This window comes from Bufo bufo, chromosome 7 (assembly GCF_905171765.1).
Source record: "Bufo bufo chromosome 7, aBufBuf1.1, whole genome shotgun sequence".
Taxonomy (NCBI): Eukaryota; Metazoa; Chordata; class Amphibia; order Anura; family Bufonidae; genus Bufo; species Bufo bufo.
Genome location: NC_053395.1, coordinates 48,748,188 through 48,767,847, shown reverse-complemented (window position 1 = coordinate 48,767,847; position 19,660 = coordinate 48,748,188).

Sequence of the window (19,660 nt, the reverse complement as noted above, 5' to 3'; positions counted from 1 at the left end):
CACTATGTCACCTTGCCACTCCGTGGCTTCCTCATGCTGCTGCTGCCACCTCCACACTATGTCATTGGGCCACTCTGTGGACTTCTCATGCTGTTGTCACCCTCCCCACTTCATGACTGGGCCACTATTTTGCATTTTTGGCCTGGTTGACATCATCATTTATTTTACCCTTCTTCTGATCTGTCAGAAGGAAGGAAAAATTAGACACACAACAGATCCTGTCTGTGTAGCAGCTGTAAGGCCTGTATAGTCCCATCAGAATTTGCTTATGATTTGGTAGCCAAAAGCAGGAGTGAGTACAAAACACAGAAGACATGCAAATATTTCATTCACGTGTCATCTCTGTTTTAGATCCACTCCTGGTTTTTTTGGGCATTAGCAAAACTGATGGACTACTGACCAAATGCTGACTGAGTGAAGGTGGATGCTCAACAGACAGGATCCGTTTTTTGGGGGGTTATTGTTCTGACGGATCAGAGGAAGGGCAAAATAATCTGTGACGTCAACCAACAAACTTACTGCTGATACCCTCTCCACTCTGTCGGGGGGCTTTACTTGTATACACTTTTAATAGAACAGGTTCTGTAGACATCTATGTGGAATCAGCTGACGATGGTGTAAAACAAGTGTGCTCTTTAACGCTATAGTAGGATCTTGGGCCTCTGCACGGTTCTTTATACCTGATGATAAAAAAATTTAACGTGATTCACCACAAATTAATTCGTATCAAATCAAATCTTTTCGGAAAATTCGGCGAACCGACCAAATGGAATTTTTGAGAAATTTGCTCATCTCTAGTCATCATTAATACCTGGCCCCCCTAAGGGGTGCAGGCTAGATGGAATTAGTTGGCACGCTAGCAGTGGAGTAACAAGGGCTTTCATCTTATTGGTATTGAATTACATATCTTAGTTTACGGCTGATGTAGGAATTAGAAAATGTAGGAATAAATAAATTAACTGAAGCAGAATAAGGGTCCATTCACACGTCCGTTTTTTCTTTCCTGATCTGTTCCGTTTTTTCTGGAACAGATCTGGACCAGATCTGGACCCATTCATTTTCAATAGGTCCTGGAAAAAAACGGACAGCACAATGTGTGCTGTCCGTTTCCGTTGTTCCGTTCCGCATGTCCGTTTAAATATAAAACATGTCCTATTCTTTTCCTGAAAAATCTGATCCTGGTACAATACAAAGTCAATGGATCCGCAAAAAACGGATGACATACGGATGTCATTCCGTATGTCATCCGTTTTATATGGAATCCGTTCCTGGAAATTACATTTTTATTTTTTATTTTTTTTTTAAAGAAATCCAAACAACTTTATTTGCTTATTGAAATTTATACATGTTTCCGTTATTTGCGGATCCGCAAAAAACGGATGACATACGGATGACATACGGAAACATTTTCAGGAACAACGGATCCGCAAAAAACGGACAGAAAATCGGATTATAGAAAAATACTGACGTGTGAATGTAGCCTAAGTCTTCCTGCACTCTCCATCTCCAATATTCTTATAAATCGTTATTAATCGTTTTCACCAACACTGTCCCTAGTGCCTGAGCGTACACCATGTCTCTCCCTATGCTCAGCTCACAGTGAAATGGTGGAGAGTGGAGACCACACAAGATGAGGGTTTTATAGGGCTGCGACATCACAGGGGATGGCTATCTGCGGATTGGCTTGCTGCACAGCATTATAAGGGATCTTGCATTTCTGGGCTTGTCTCCTCTACACCTAGTTTTGTTTTCTAACATGTGCAGTAGTCACCATTTTAGGAAAAGTGATTTGTTACCACGAAGCGCAAGGAAATTCAGATTTAGGATAATTTAGAATCAAAGTTTTCCTAAACTTTGTACCGACTTCATCTTTGGATGCTTTGCTTCACTTAACACCAGTGTTTACTCTACTTGTCGATCATAATTGTTTGAATTAGCAAGTTAAAAATCCCTGTTTTGTGCTATTTTGTGCCTTTGATCAAGCTTTGCCCTTAAAGCAATTTATAACATAACTTCATGTGAACTGTTAAGATGATAATGCTTACATACTGCAGACATACTTCTTGTGTTTGCTTCAGGGTTTCAAGAAGCAATCCGTCTTCAATGACACTTGTATTACTGTCTAGATGACACATTATACATAGTTTGTTCGCCTGCTTGATATCCCCTTTCTTTAAGAAAGGAGTCTTAGGAGTTTGGCTTTTCTGTCAAGTGTCAATATTTCACTTTACACATTTTCTTTTTTTGCACCTTTAAAGGGGTTTCCCACAATGGCTAGGATATGCTATCACTTTCTGATCACCGTGGGGACAACTACCAGGAATCCCACCGCTCCTTAGAATTGTCGAAATTCAGTGCTGTTTGGCTGAATAGATGGGAGTGTGACTGGCAGGGTTGAGCGAATCAAAGTATCCATAGTGGACTTCAATCCAATTTTCTGGGAAAATTCGATTTGCTGTGATGCCGAATTTCCTCGTGCTTTGTGGTAACTAGAAATGAGTGAATTTTTAGAAAGTTCAATTCGGCTGCTTTGCCAAATAAAAAAAAAAAATTTGCTTCATGACAATTTACTTCGTCACGAAGCGCATTATTTTGTAAGTAGTAATGAGCGGCAGGGGTCATATTCGAATTTGCGATTTTTTGCGAATATTTTGTAGAATATTCGCTGAATATTCGCGAATTCGAATATTCGTTATATTCTATGATTTTTTTACTTGAAAAAATCGACAAGGTAATGATAGCGTAATATGCAAATTTATCGCAAATTTTTCAATTGCCGAACAAAAACATGATTCCTCCCTGATTTTTGCTTCTGGGCCAATGAGTCATAGCACTATATCGAATATATTAGTTTTTTCAAACATTCGTAATATTCTAAAACAAGAATATATATCAATACAGCGAATATTCGAAAAAAAACTAATGTAGAGCAATTTAGCTAATGTAGTGCTATAATCTTTTTTTCTAATAGTTGTAATTTTTTTCCAATCTGAACTTCAGATGAGAAAAAATGACAACTATTAGACAAAGAAGATTATAGCACTATATTAGCTAAATTGCTCTATATTTGTTTTTTTTTCCGAATATTCGCTATATTGCTATATATTCTTGTTTTAGAATATTCCAATTATTAGAAAAAATGAATATATTCGATATAGTGCTATATAATTTATATTTGTTTTTTAGAATATTCATAATTTTTCCCATTTAAAGTCACCACGCACGGGATTTCGGCCAAGATCTTCAATCAAAATGGCGGCTGGTGGGCCGTCACGACCAAATGGAGGAGGTAAGTAAGAATTGTCTTGTTTTTTACACTATTTCAGGTTAAATCGATTTGAAGCATGATGAAATTCGACGAGAATCAAATTTATCCTGAAATTTGGATTGAATTCAACTTCGTGGGATTAGATTTGCTTATCTCTAGTGGTAACGAATCAATTTTCCCTGAAATGGGGGGAGGGGGTATCATACTCACCTCATCCTTTTGCACAGTAAGAGCCTGCCGCGGTGATGTATAATGTCACCACGCAAGATTTCCTGTGATGTCCTTAATCAATATGGCCGTGGTGGCCTCTATGCGATCAAGTGGATAAAGTGAGTATTTTTTTTACCACGAGATTAACCCCTGAAAGCCCTCAATATTCATTTTAGATGGCACTCCGTTTAGGAGATAGGTGCAGGTCTCAGCATTGGGACCCACACCTATCAGACAATGGGAACATATCCTAGCGATATCCCCCCATTATCTCAGATGAAAACACAACTTTAAAAAAAAGAGGGGATGCGACACAATGGTAGACATGGCCCTGTCCCATCTTAGGCTACTTTCACACTAGCGTTAATATTTTTCGGTATTGAGATCCGTCATAGGGTCTCAATACCTGAAAAAAAAAATGCTTCAGTTTAATCCCCATTCATTGTCAATAGGGACAAAACGTAACTGAACAGAACGGATTGCTCCAAAATGCATTCCGTTCCTTTCTCATACCGGAGAGCAAACCGTCCTGGGATGCGGAGCAAAATGGATCCGTCATGACCCACAATGCAAGTCAATGAGGACGGATCCGTTTTCTCTGCCACAATCTGCCACAATAGAAAACTGATCTGTCCCCCATTGACTTTCAATGGAGTTCATGGACGGATGTTAAAGATAATACAACTGGATCCGTTCATAAAGGATGCAGATGGCTGTGTTATCAGTAACGAAAGCGTTTTTGCTGAACCCTGCCGGATCCAGTAAAAACCCTAGTGTGAAAGTAGCTTTAAGTGACAACTGGTTGTCAGCCGTAAAGGATATCATATAAACAAATGGCATCGTGACATTGGCAGTGTGGCTATACTTTCTCCTGGCACAGAGCAATTTGAGTGCCCCTTGTAATTCTGAGTAGCGATGAGCAGTATAGGCAATATTCGAATTCGCGATATTTCACAAATTTTTGGCCGAATATTTGCCATAAATTCGCAACTTCGAGAATTCGTGATCTCCAGTCATTATTTACTTGATTGCGAAAATCGGTAATGTAATATATTCTCAATAAAAATGAGTGATTAGAATATTCGCGATCAACACTAAGGGGTAGGCAACTTTCCTATTGGTTGCTAGGGATGTTGCTAAGTGCCGATATTCGCTATAAATTCACGATAAACTCGCAATTAGAATATTCGCGATCAACACTATTCACGAATATATAGCACTATATTCTAAATATTTGCAAATTTCTGAAGTGGCGATATTCACGATTAAAATTCGCGATTCAAATATTCGCACTCAACACTAATTCTGAGGGGTTTTCACTCAACATCCCAATATCTGTGGGAAGATTCCTGCCTATTGCCCAGCTTCTACAATGAAGGACCAGCCCCCCACTTGCTAAGCTTTGTTTCACCCTGCTGTACAGTTCAGGTCGTGCCAGGGGCCTAAACAGAAACACACGGCATTATCATGATTTATAAAGCTATGCGTCTCTGCCGGACCTTATTTCTACAGAATCATACTGACAGCTTTATGTCACTATGATTCTGTGGAAAAAAGGCCATGCAGAGACACATAGCATTATAAATCATGATAATGCCGTGCGCTCCTGCAAGTCCAGAGCGGAGGATCACACTCACACACGGAGCGTGATTCCCGCAATGGACTCGCTCGTGTGAAACAGCCCTAACATTGGGAAAAGCACCCCTTTTTATAGGTTGTCTCCACCCAGTGGGAACACTCTGGCATCCGTGCCACTTGCGTGACCCACTGATGACCCACCTACAGTGAAACCTCACATAGAGGAACAACATGACAATAATTAAAAGGGAAATTCACTTGTGAGCAAAATTTTACACCAATCAATAGTTTCCACATGGGCCATCTTTTCCCTGTAAAAGAACATACATAATCCTTCCAAGGGATTACCGGTACATCATCATTAGGGGAATTACAGCAATACAATAAACATTTATAAACTACAGCATTACAGAACATAATCGAAGGGGAATTTCTCCATACCCTACAAAGTGACAGGTTGTTCCACCTGTTTCTGACAAGAAGCAATTTTGATGGTAAAAAGCAATAAAGCTGTACTTCCTTTTGCTAATTTTGCAAAAATGACTATTAGGATAAAAAAGAAAAACTGCTTATATCTCTTATTTTTTATCCAAACTCCTTTTATTAAATAAACACAAAAAGTGTAAATACATATGTTTGCTCCGTAAAGGGAATCTGTCACCACATAGCCGTAACTAAATTACTTCATCACGAAATGCCCTTCTTTGTAAGTAGCGAGCGCATAGACGGGGAATGCCGATCGCGCCTCCCCCATCATTGAATCTCTCAGATGCCGCGTTCATCACTGATCGCTGCATCTGAGAATAACAGATAGGGTTTTCAGAGGTTAATCTGGTTAAAAAAATAATAACAATACTTATAATACCTTATCTATTTGATCATGAAGATGCTGTCGCAGCAATCTTGATTGAAGACACCGTGCGAAATCTTGTGCAGTGCGTAACAACGTCATCATGCTGGCCGGAGTGGTGTTGTTATATGTCACCACGCACAACATTTCACGCGGGATCAAGATGGCTGGGGCAGACTGTTCGTGCTCAAATTGATAAAGTGAGTATGATTTTTTTTTTTTATCATCATTTCAGGGAAAGTTGTTTTGTTACCACTAGTGTTGAGTGAATCAATGTATTCGATTTGCAAAGTCGAATTTCCTCGTGCTTCAACGAGTCAATTTGGGGGTAAAAAAAAAAATCTGACTCACCTCATCCATTTGAGCGTGAAGAGGACGCCGAGGTCATCTTGACTGAAGATCCCTCGCAAAATCCCGTTCGGCTTTGCGGCAAATCAAATTTTTCTTGAAATTCAGATCGATGTCCACTTTGGATACTTTGATTCGCTTAACACTAAAAACCATCATCACCTCTGTAGATGCGCGCCTGTCAGCATATTCTAATGATATTGGTCCCATCTTGATATGTGCCAACAATCCGGAGAATGTTATGCAAATTAGCCTATTGGTAGTATGGGATTAGCAGCGAGGAGCAGTTGAGGCAGTGGCAGCTGCAGCCATTTAATACATGTTGGCAGGAAGGCAGACAGCAGCATGATAGAGGCAGCACAAAGCCTTACGGAAGATGGTGGTCAGCTGGCTATAGCAGTGGCACGTTTGCGGCGGTGAAATGATAAAGGTGGCAGTAACCGTACAGAATGTGATGGTAGGCAGCGGTGGCATGATGGCGGCGGTAGCATGATGGAGGCAAGCAGGCAGACAGCAACAGGGCAAGATGGGGCACTGCTAGCAAGGCTGGATCTATTCATCGGCCTCAACTGGAGGCAGGGCCGGTGCAAGGATTTTTGCACACACAAGCGAAGCTACATTTTGGCGCTCCCCAACCCCACACACACACAACTCAAAAAGGAGGGTGTGATGTGACACGGAGGGGGATGAGAAATGTGACATGGAGGGGGGAGAAATGTGACATGGGGGGGATGAGAAATGTGACATAGAGGGGGATGAGAAATGTGACATGGAGGGGGATGAGAAATGTGACATGGAAGGGGATGAGAAATGTGACATGGAGGGGGATGAGAAATGTGACATGGAGGGGGATTAGAAATGTGACATGGAGGGGGATGAGAAATGTGACATGGAGAGGGATGAGAACTGTGACATGGAGGGGGATGAGAAATGTGACATGGAGGGAGATGAGAAATGTGACATGGAGGGGGTGAGAAATGTGACATGGAGGGGGATGAGAAATGTGACATGGAGGGGGATGAGAAATGTGACATGGAGGGGGATGAGAAATGTGACATGGAGGGGCATGAGAAATGTGACATGGATGGAGGGGGAGAAATGTGACATGGAGGGGGATGAGAAATGTGAGATGGAGGGGGATGAGAAATGTGACATGGATGGAGGGGGAGAAATGTGACATGGATGGAGGGGGAGAAATGTGACATGGAGGAGGATGAGAAATGTGATATGGAGGGGGATGAGAAATGTGACATGGAGGGGGATGAGAAATGTGACATGGAGGGGGTTGAGAAATGTGACATGGAGGGGGATGATAAATGTCACAAGGAGGGGGATGAGAAATGTCATATGGAGGGGGATGAGAAATGTGACATGGAGGGGGATTAGAAATGTCACATGGAGGGGGGTGAGAAATGTGACATGGAGGGGGATGAGAAATGTGACATGGAGGGGGGGGGGGAATGTGACATAGGGGGGTGATGTGACATGGAGGGGGAGAAATGTGACATTTCTCCCCCTCCATGTCATATCACCCCTGCTTTTTACATCACCCCTTTCGGTCCCATTTCAACCCCCTCAATGTCACATTTCTCCCCCCCATGTCACACCACCCCCCTCCATTAATGTGTAAAAATCAACATTATGCTCCTCACCTGGGCCTGTTCCCGTCTGAAGCAGCTCCCCTTCTCCTCTGTGTGGTCCTGGTATCTTCTCTCTGTGCTCCCGACAAGACTTTGAGGACCTTTCCCACTCAGCCAATCAGTGGCTGCAGCTGTGTCATGTGTCAGACCAGTGATTGGCTCACCGGGAAATCACTGCCCTGACACGTGACACAGCTGTGGCCACTGATTGGCAGAGTAGGAAAGGTCCTCAAACAACTTGTCAGGACTCGGGAGCCCAGAGAGAAGATATGAGGACCACCACACAGAGGAGAACAGCCGCAGGAGGCCGGCAGCATGCAAGTGATTCATGAAAAAAAAAGTTACATTTTTACGCCCCCCCTTCTCAGCGCCCTAAGGCGGCCGCTTGGTCTGCCTTATTATAGCACTGGGCCTGACTGGAGGGGTCTGAAGATTTCAAATCTAGGCTTGGTTAATTTTGACAAAATTGATGTTTTGGACACTGACGGAGGACAACTCTGTCCATTGAGCTAGGGGGTTGCACTGGGTATCGAATTATCGATATCCAATCAAAACTTTTCTACCTGTATCGATTCGATAGCGGGAGTTGCCTTTTTACCGATACTGGGCTGTGCTACTGTGCAGCCTAGTATCACAGAACATGGCATGCGCTGCTCTCAGTTCGTGCCATGTTCCCTCAGCAGCACAGGGGAGAAGGAAGCAGTCTCTCCCTCCCCCTGTACTGCTGCTGCCACTGCTACCAGTGAGAGGAGAGAGGGGAGGAGGGGGGAGGGGCTGTGGCCACTGTGCCACCAATGAAAATAACTAACGTTTATTACAGATACAGGAGGCGGGTGCCGGCGGCAGAATGACATATCCGGCAACCGACCTTTATGACAGTTAACCCCTCAGGTGCCCCCTCCAGGATTAAAAACATTGCTGGCGCAGTGCGCCCCCCCCCACCCCAGTATTAAAGTCATTGGTGGCGGTTGCCACAGGGTCCCCTCCGCCCTCTTCATTGGTGGTGCAGTGGCAGTTGTGATCGGAGCCCCAGCAGTGTAATCGCAGGGCTACGATCGGTTTTCATGGCAGGCAGGGCGCTACTGAAGCCCTGGCTGCCATGGTAAGCTCCCTGCTGCTGTGTGCACAAAGCCCAGGGCAGCAGGGAGAGTTTAAAGTACTATTCACCCTAATAGAGCAATGGATTAAAAGATCCCAGATTATAGCCCCTAAGAGGAGAAATAGTTATTGAATAAAAAGTTAAAAAAAAGTTAAAAAAAAACACCAAAATAAGTATAAATCACCCCTTTTCAAATTTTACATATAAAATATATAAACAATAAATAAATAAACATATTACATATCACCACATCCGAAAAGTCTAAATGAATAAAATATTTAAAAAATCTATGCGGTGAACGCAGTAATAAAAAAAACCAAAAAAAAACGGAGCAATTCGCCATATTTTAGTCACCTTGTCCGCCCCAAAAATAGGATAGGACTGTTCAGTTATGAGCCGGACGTTCCATAAAATGCGGAATGCACGCGGCTTTATTGGTGTTTTTTTTTCCCGCATGGTATCAAATGGTATCGAGTATCACAATACTTTTTTATGGTATCAAAATTGAATCAAAATTTTGGTATCGTTACAACCCTACGTGGTGTTGAAAACCATTTCCGAGATGACACTGGAGGCTGGGCAAGAAAGAGAGTGTGCTGTGCCACTTGGCGCCACTGTTCAAGTCTGCCTGCCCTGAAATCCATGGGGTCAGGGAACAGGGTATGAGCCAGGGACAGGCCAGAGTGTAGGCAGGTCTGAACCTGGGTGTTGAGGCAGCAGCTTACTGACTGGTGTCCGGCTGGAGTGGCACATGGAAATACTGCTCCATCATGTTGAGGAGACTGAAATGGCTGCTGCTACTGCTGCTTCTGCATCTCGTAGCCGAAGAGGAAGAGGGGTGACTCTGTGGGGGGAAAAGAGGAGCCTCTCTTTCAGACACACTGGCAGCAGGCATCTGCTCGTCATAAACTGCAACAAGCTACATACACAGTGTTTACTGGTAATAGCATACCAGTAATTTGTCCTCCCTTTCTGCGATAGGAAAACATTCCCCCATTTTGCCTTGATAGCAATGGTCAAAAAGCATGGCTATCCATTAATTATCAGACTGCTTGATGCCAATGATACGCCTGTCACTGTGTAAGCAAGCTAGTCTACAGGTTGCCATTCTGGCCAGCGTGCTTGAGGAGCCAGCTCTCTCCACCTCTGCCCCCAACTTAGACGATTGAGTATCGTGGCTGGTGTCACCATCATCATTATCCTCTTGCTCCTCCAACTCTGACTCCTCTTCCTCCTCCATTGGCAGTACCTCCTCCTCCACCCCCACGGAAGTTTTTATTGCGAGTCTTTAACAGCTACACGGCTGACAGCAAGATGATTTAACTGTTCTTCTTCCTCCTCCTTCATCACCACTGGGTGCATGAGCATCAGCGTTTCTTTAAAAATACATGCACATTAACGGCACGAGTTGCCAGTGCCCAACCTGGAAACAACATATGCGCTCTGCAGAGGTAGTCTGGTGTATGACAAAATCATTCACGGCTCTCCAGGAAACTGTCAGCACCTTGCGCAAGCCAATGTATTTTTTCAAAGGGTCATGCAGGGAACATGTGTTATTTCCCTCAGGTTCAGGGTGGTCAAGATGTTGCGCCCATTGTCGCTGACCACCTTGCCCAGTTGGAGTTAGCTGGGTAGCTGCAACTGCTCGCCATTGTGACTTGACACATGTGATGAAATGGAGGGGTAGTGCCAGCGACACTGTGCCCTGCTGCTGCTGGGGACGGGACCATGTCCATGAAGTAGGAGGTGGAGGATGCAGATAAGTGCTTGCTTTTGGAGCCAGGCTGATACAATCTTTGGGGTAGGGTTGTTAAAGGGACCTGACTATGCTGCTGGGGTGCTGCCTCTCCACTGCCCTAAAAAACTTTGACTTAGTGACCCATGTAATGTCCCTGCCTGTAACAACTGCTCCAGGTGTCCACCGTGGTGTGCAGCTTTCCACACATTAAGAATCGCAAGGAGTGGCCTGCGTGTGTTCTCTACCACGTGAGAGTACAAGGCACTTTACAATGGTACTGCAGCAAGTGCACTGCCAGTAACGTGGCCAAGTGAAGGTTCAGCTTGTAGACAAGCTAATTGCTGGTGGAGAAAGTTTTTTTTCATGGCAAAACATTCCATTATATATGGAGCCGAGGACAAGGAGGAATCTAAGCTGGCGAAGAAGGTTATGGTGATGACAAAAATTCTGTATTGCTTGGGGATGCGGGTTGGCAGCCACAAAGAGGAACAGGAGGGGGACAGACTTGTTCTGATTGAAAATGCTAGCCAGTTATATTTTCCCAAAGGATCTAGTGATGTCGATTTGCTTCAATAGACATCTGGTACCTATGATTGTGGTTGAACAGCCACGGCTTATTTTAACCCTGCAGATCTAGCATACCATTGTGGTTATGTGTGCCCGTCTTGTGGAGAAAAAGCTCCATACGGGAGTTCCTCGCTCTAGGCAGCCAAGCAAGGCTTAGCCTGGCACATTTTGGGCCTAACCCAACCACAGCGTCAGTGGCCTAACCAGATCCCAAAGCAGACATGATCCTGGCTGTTCTGAGGGAGGTATGTGGCCTCTACTTTTTATAGCTGTCGCCACCGCCCTTCTCCTCTGATGTTGCCTCCTCCTCAGCACCACAATCTGGCTCCCAGGTCCTGTCCAGCACACAATTATCATTGGAGTCCTCACGTTCCCTGACGCTTTTATACTCTCACTTATGTTGTTAGTGGGTCCATAAGCTTGTCTCCTCTAGGTTCAGTCTATACTCATACTCATCACTAGATCACGTTTGTCCTTGTATTAAGGCCTACTCTTGGTCTTCGCACAACCTTAGAGGGGTAGTTCAATGTCAGCTCTTGCAGGTCCAGCCCTACTTGGTCCTCTACTTCCTTTATCTGTCCCGCTTCAGTCTGGCTAAGTCGTCTGACCTCTGTGGGTCTGATGCCGAAGGCAGCCTCCCTTAGCTGGGGGCAAACATGTGCTGCCCTTGCTGCACTTCACACACTTGCTTACTAACTCTCTGCACTTCTCTGCCGCACCCTGATATATACAGTCAGGTCCATAAATATTAGGACATCGACACAATTGTAAATTTTTTGGCTCTATACACCGCCACAATGGATTTGAAATAAAAAGTTGTGCTTTAACTGCAGACTTTCAGCTTTGATTTGAGGGTATTTACATCCAAATCAGGTGAACGGTGTAGGAATTACAACAGTTTGCATATGTGCTTTCCACTTGTTAAGGAACCAAAAGTAATGGGACAGAATAATAATTATAAATCAAACTTTTACTTTTTAATACTTGGTTGCAAATTCTTTGCAGTTAATTACAGCCTGAAGTCTGGAACGCATAGACATCACCAGACGCTGGGTTTCATCCCTGGTGATGCTCTGCCAGGCCTCTACTGCAACTGTCTTCAGTTCCTGATTGTTCTTGGGGCATTTTCCCTTCAGTTTTGTCTTCAGCAAGTGAAAAGCATGCTCAATCGGATTCAGCTCAGGTGATTGACTTGGCCATTGCAGAACATTCCACTTCTTTCCCTTAAAAAACTCTTTGGTTGCTTTTGCAGTATGCTTTGGGTCATTGTCCATCTGCACTGTGACGCGCCGTCCAATGAGTTCTGAAGCATTTAGCTGAATATGAGCAGATAATATTGCCCGAAACACTTCAGAATTCATCCTGCTCCTACCAGTTTGTCATGCCCTGCTCAGGTCCTGTGCGGAGGTCTGCTAGGTTAGCAGCACATGTGTAGACTTTTGTTATTGTTTTGGAGAGGAGCTGTATCCGCCTCCCTTCAGGTGCACTGGGTGGGGTTATTGGTAAGAGTTTAAATTACGCCCACTCCCAGTGTCCTGGGCGGGTTATAGCTTCTGTCTGGTTCAGAGGAAGGAAGGAAGGAAGGAAGGATTGTCTGTTCCTGCTCAGCAAAAGATAAGTTGGTTTTGTTTTATTGTGGTTGTCTGTCTGGGCTGTTAGAGAGACGCCTGAGGGAGCAGGCTGCCTCTTTCCCCCTTTCACCATCTTAGGGATTCTAGGGAATCTTCAGCCCAGGCACGAGGACACATTCATTTCCACCCTCAGGGTCTGAATGTGGGCATAGCAGTCTAGGGAGAGCTGGTAGGGATTTGTCAGGAGGTGACCCCATTCCCCAGCTTCTTGCCTAGACACTTGTTTGTTAGGTCCTGTGTATCTTGTATCCTGTGTGCCGTGACACAGTTCCATTGGCAGCCATACATGCCCACGCCACGACACTACCACCACCATGCTTCACTGATAAGGTGGTATGCTTAGGATCATGAGAAGTTCCTATCCTTCTCCATACTCTTCTCTTCCCATCACTCTGGTACAAGTTGATCTTGGTCTCATCTGTCCATAGAATATTGTTCCAGAACTGTAAAGGCTTTTTTAGATGTCGTTTGGCAAACTCTAATCTGGCCTTCCTGTTTTTGAGGCTCACCAATGGTTTACATCTTGTGGTGAACCCTCTGTATACACTCTGGTGAAGTCTTCTCTTGATTGTTGACTTTGACACACATACACCTACCTCCTGGAGAGTGTTCTTGACCTGGCCAACTGTTGTGAAGGGTGTTTTCTTCACCAGGGAAAGAATTCTTCAGTCATCCACCACAGTTGTTTTCTGTGGTCTTCCAGGTCTTTTGCTGTTGCTGAGCTCATTGGTGCATTCCTTCTTTTTAAGAATGTTCCAAACAGTTGTTTTGGCCACGCCTAATGTTTTTGCTATCTTTCTGATGGGTTTGTTTTGTTTTTTCAGCCTAATGATGGCTTGCTTCACTAATAGTGACAGCTCTTTGGATCTCATCTTGAAAGTTGACAGCAACAGATTCCAACTGCAAATAGCACACTTGAAATGAACTCTGGACCTTTTATCTGCTCATTGTAATTGGAATAAGGAGGGAATAACACACACCTGACCATGGAACAGCTGTGAAGCCAATTGTCCCATTACTTTTGGTTCCCTAACAAGTTGGAGGCACATATGCAAACTGTAGTAATTCCTACACCATTCACCTGATTTGGATGTAAATACCCTCAAATGAAAGATGACAGTCTGCAGTTAAAGCACATCTTGTTCTTTTCATTTAAAATCCATCGTGGTGGTGTATAGAGCCAAAAATGTTAGAATTGTGTTGATGTCCCAATATTTATGGACCTGGCTGTATATATATATATATATATATATATATATATATATATATATATGAAACACCAAAACTAATTTCCATATAAATATATCTGACCCATATCAGATTATCAGTACCAAAAATAATATATGGATATCTAGTAAATCACATGAAATAATATGCCAACACAAGATATAATCATACCATACAAAATTTTATTACAATGACTGTAATACACACCATTGACAAAACACAGGGTAAAAAACAATATTAAAAAACACTAGGGCTGGTGGTGCATGATTGGTGGACTGAAAAGATAATAAAGTGCATGTGCAAATGCGCGGTCAGCAACAAGAATAAATAAATAGGTAGATAAATAGATACTGGCGCCAACAGCAACCGACTACAAAATTGATAGTCCACTCCCCAAACTGGTGGTGCTTGTATTTTACTGTGGACTATATTGCAGTCAGTATAAGTTGCAACGGTGTCTCCCTCCTTTTTTTTGGTAGATGTTGCCAACTTTTGGTGATCAATATTAAGCTGCATTGGCTCTTCATCTATTTGATATTGTACGCCTTCATGCTCCATGTGTGCCACAACGGCGACGCTGGTGATATTTAGTTTGATGTACAAATCCTTTTTGGTCTATCAATTTTGTAGTCCGTTGCTGTTGGCGCCAGTATTTATTTATCTACCTATTTATTTATTCTTGTTGCTGACCGCGCATTTGCACTTGCACTTTATTATCTTTTCAGTCCACCAATCATGCACCACCAGCCCTAGTGTTTTTTAATATTGTTTTTAACCCTGTGTTTTATCAATCATGTGTATTACAGTGATTATAATAAAATTTTGTATGGTATGATTATTTCTTGTGTTGGTATATTATTTCATGTGATTTAGGGAGCATTCACACGACCGTGTTTTTCTTCCGCGTCCGTTCCGCAATTTTTGCGGACAATGCACGGACCCATTCATTTCTATGGGTCCGCAAAAATTGCGGAATGCCTTTCATTATCATCCTTGTGCTGTCCGTTCCGTGTGTCCGTTTCTTTCATTTTAGAACATGTCCTATACTTGGCCGCAAATTGCGGCTGTGGCCCCATAGAAAGTCATTGGGTCCGTAAAAAACGGATTGCACACGGAAATGCATCCGTATGTCATCCATTTTTTTGTGGACCCCTGGACTGAAAACATTCTAGAAAACCCCATTTCAGTCCCATTTCAGTTTTTTGCGGGCCATGAAAAACGGATGACACACGGAAGCACCACGTCCGTATTATACGGACTTACGGAATGGAAACGGAAAGATAACTAAAGACATACGGAACACACGGATCCATGATTTGCAGACCGCAAAACCAACACGGTCGTGTGAATGCTCCCTTAGTGAGTATCCATATATTCTTTTTGGTACTGATATATTTATAGTGCCAACACTACCTAGAGGTGAATAGATGTAATGACGTGCAAGATGTAAACAGCCTGTTAGAGGGAATTACAGGAATATACACAATATACATAATAGCATGACATACTGCAAATACCCAAACGTACACAGAGCCCCACTACTGACACAGAGTGGGACACTGCAGTACCAGGGACAATAGTGGCCCCATGACAGAGTGGAGAGTGTGTCAGCAGCAGCAATGGCAGTGCCAGTGACTATAGTGGCCCCATGACAGAGATCGGGATGGTGGCAGCAGCAGTGGCACTACAAGTGACAAAAGTGGCCCCATAACACAGTGGGGATGGGGGCCAACAGCAGTGGCAGTAACAGTGACAATAGTGGCCCCATGAAAGAGTGGGAAGGGGGGCAGCTGCAGTGGCAGTAAGACTGTGTTCACAACACTGTTTAGATTTCCATTCTTCTTATTAGTCAGAAGTACAGAAAAAAAAACAAGCCCTATTTTTGGAGCATCCATAAAGCCACTTTCAGACTTTCAGTATTTGATCAATAATTGTAAGCCAAAACCAGGAGTTGGTCCAAAACAGAGCTAAAATGTAATAGAAATATTTGCATCTCTTCTGTGTAAAAGAGACCTTATTCTCAATTTGCATCTGTTTTGGCCGTTTAAATCTCAAATCAGTATTTTTAACGAGGAAAAAAAGTCCTGCATGCAGGACTTTATTGGCCTCTTTCACACGGTCCGTGTTTGCAGTATTTTGTATTAGTATTTGATCCGTTTTTGTAAGCCAAAAACAGGAGTGAGTCCAAAACAGAGATAAAATGTAATGGAAATATTTGCATCTCGTCTGTGTTTTGGACCCACTCCTGCTTTTGGCTTACAAATACTGATCAAATACTGACCAAATACTGACCATATGAAAAAGGCCTTACAGATGTTCAAAATACAGGATCCTTTTTTTTCATGTTCTTCTGACAGATAATAAGAAAGGAAAAATAAACGGTGATATCAACACGGACAAACAGGAACAACAGTGGCCTCATAAGAGAGTGGGGATGGGTTCCAACAGAAGTGGCAGTAACAGGGACAATAGTGGCTCCATAACAGAGTGGGGATGGGGTCCAACGGCAGTGACAGTAATAGGGACTAGTGTTGAGCGCGAATATTCGAATAGCGAATTTTTATCTTGAATATCGCCACTTCGAGAATTCGAAAATATTTCGAATATAGGGCTTTATATTCGTTATAGCGAATATTTGTCATTTTTTCCCATCTGAACACATGATTCCTCCCTGCTTCTTGCTTGTAGGCCAATGAGTCATTGGCCTACAAGCAACTTAAGCAGGGAGGAATCATGACATTAGATGGAAAAAATGACGAATATTATAAAAAACTAATATATAGCACTATATCGAATATGTTAGTTATTTTGGGATATTCGTCTTTTTTTTTTTCAATCTGTACAGTTGTTCCACTTCAGCATACTCCTCCCCGATTATTCTAAAAAAACGAATATATTTGATATAGTGCTATATATATATTTTTTAGAATATTCAAAATATTCTAAAACAAGAATATATAGCATTATAACGAATATTCGAAAAAACAAATGTAGAGCAATTTAGCTAATATAGTGCTATAATCTTCTTTGTCTAATAGTTGTAATTTTTTTCTCATCTGAAGCTCAGATTTGAAAAAAATTACAACTATAAAAAAAGATTATAGCACTATATTAGCTAAATTGCTCTATATTAGTTTTTTTTCGAATATTCACTATATTGCTATATATTCTTGTTTTAGAATATAACGAATATTCTGAAAAATAAATATTGCATATTAGCTATATTGCTCTATATATTCGTTTTTAGAATATTCGTCATTTTTTTCCATCTGAAGTCATGATTCCTCCCTACTTAAGTAACTTAAGCAGGGAGGAATCATGACTTCAGATGGAAAAAAATGACGAATATTCTAAAAAACTAATATATATCACTATATTCTCTAGTGCTATATATTTGTTTCTGACCCACGCCTGTATCGATCACATAATATTCGCATATTACTCGATCATTACCTTGCCGATTTTTCGAGTAAAAAAAAAGTATAATATAACGAATATTCGAATTCGCGAATATTCAATCAATATTCTACAAAATATTCGCGAAATATCACAAATTCAAATATGACTCCTGCCGCTCATCACTAATAGGGACAATCGTGGCCCCATAACAGAGTGGGGAGGGGGGCAGCAGCAGTGATATACAGAACAAGATGGTGGCAAATCACAGTAGTAGCAGAACTCCAACAACAACAGTGTGATAGCAAGGCCCAGTGGTATGTGTATCCTTTTAAAAATATAACAGGCACATATCAGTAGGCGAACAAGCCACATTGTAAGAATGGCAGTAGGGGCATCAGGATGGTGGCATCAGGTGGGTGGCAGCATTAGAATGGTGGCAGTAGGACGTGGCCAGAAGTATCTGGCCATTTTGCAGAATATTCCGGTGTGACAGCACACTACAGTATGATTATTAGTGGCAGAATGATCTATTCTGTTGCATCAGGTACCGGTGTCTGGAAATCCTGGTTGATCCACGCCTGATTCATCTTTATTAGGTTAATCCCTCAACATTTAAGGAGGAAAGGCGAGTTCTCTTAGGGGTAACTATGCACCCCCGCCACAATGAACACCCGCTTGGATGTCACAATACTGGCTGGGCATGAAAGCATGCCCATGGCAAACTCGGCCAGTTGTGGCCAGACTTCAAATTTGCATGCCCAGTAGTCCACCGGATCTTGGATAATGGGTGACAGGGTGCAGTCCAAGTATGCCACAACCTGCTGGTTGAGGTTCTGCTGCATGTCCATCTTCTACTGGGTGGTTTCTTCAGTAGGCGGCTAAAGAAAATGCTTTTCATAGACTTCAGACTGAAGTTGCTGCATATGGACCTGGTGCTGCTCCTGCAACCCCCACCAGTCATAGCAATGAAGTGTGAGCGCAAAGGGTCCTCGTGGTCAGACCTTCCTGAGGACAGGCGATGGCACTCGTAGGCAGCGAATGACCGACTACACAGCATGTCTCTATGGTAGTCCATTTTTGCATCCCTCTCAGAAGGCCTAAAAATTCTCCCATTTTTGACCAGTAGCAAGGGTCTAACAATGTGGATAGCCAGTAGTCATCCCTCTGCCAAATTCTGACAATGCGGCAGTCACTATACAAACATGACAACATGTTTTACTCCCTCTTCACCTGGCTCCCATGTGCGATCATCATCTACATCTATTTGGTCGTCACTTGTGTCACCCACGATTGTCCTGCCCTGGAGCATTCAGAAACTTGGATGGGAGTGGAGTTGGGGTCAAGATCCTCCTGGGATGCAGGCTTGGCTGTAGGGGTAATGCAGCAGCTGAGCTTTCTCTTCTCATCACAGAAGCTGTCAGGACTGTGCTATGCTGTACAGAAGCAGGGCTCACTTCTGTCTGTAGAGATCTCTCAGTCTCTCTATCTCCTGGCCATGCTGCTGTCTCTAAGGCTACTTTCACACTGGCGTTTCTGGGTCCGCTTGTGAGCTCCGTTTCAGGGCTCTCACAAGCGGCCCAAAATGGATCATTTCAGCCCCAATGCATTCTGAATGGATAAGGATTCGTTCAGAATGCATCAGTTTGGCTGCGTTTGGTCTCCGTTTCACTTTTCAGGCGGACACCAAAACGCTGCTTGCAGCATATTGATGTCCGCCTGACGATGTGGAGCCAAATGGATCCGTCCTGACTTACAAATTAAGTCAATGGGAACGGATCCGTTTTCACTGACACAATATGGTGCAATTGAAAACTGATCTGTCCCCCATTGACAGTCAATGTAAGTCAGGATGGATCCGTTTTGACTTAGACTTTTTTTTGAAAGAATAATGCAAGCGGATCCGTTCTGAACGGATACAAGTGCAGATCAGTCTGTGCAGATACAAGACGATACCGCACCGAACGCAGGTGTGAGATGGCTGCTGTTCCTTTTCCTTCCTTAGCCTTTCCCCCTGGTCCCTGCTATTGGCTGCAGGTAGGAGCAAGTGCTTAAGAGATTTGCAGTCCACTATGCCTCAGAGGAAACAGCACTAATGTGCTCGCTGC